We start from the raw sequence: 426 nt of genomic DNA, 5'->3' as shown, positions 1-426 counted from the left end.
CGGGGTTGAGGAGGGAGACTCGACTCCTGTCTCATCCTAGCGAGCCTCCAGGCTTCTCTCACCCCTAGCGAGCCTCCAGGCTCCAGGCGCGGCCAACTCAGAACAGTCGCTTCGGGCAGTTAGTGACTTTCATAAGAGTTCACATCCACACAGGCAGGTGTCCACTTGGACACCTGAGAGAGAGGCTCAGACCGAACCATGCACTCCAACAGACGAAGAACAACTAACGTTAACTGTTCTGAACAGAAAAATTAGTTTCTTGAGAGGGAAAGAGTGAGGTGGGAAAGTAAACAATCGGTCTTTCTCAGACTTGCTTCGGCCAGCTGCGCACTTATCAGCTAAGAGAGACCTTGAAGCTGCAAAAGGCAGACTTCACATGCTGTCTTAAAAAAATCACTTCTCCTAAGCTTAGAAATCACACCACAC

The sequence above is a fragment of the Austrofundulus limnaeus genome, unplaced genomic scaffold (genome assembly GCF_001266775.1).
Source record: "Austrofundulus limnaeus strain Quisiro unplaced genomic scaffold, Austrofundulus_limnaeus-1.0 Scaffold2885, whole genome shotgun sequence".
NCBI lineage: Eukaryota > Metazoa > Chordata > Actinopteri > Cyprinodontiformes > Rivulidae > Austrofundulus > Austrofundulus limnaeus.
Note: the sequence above shows the minus strand (reverse complement) of the source record.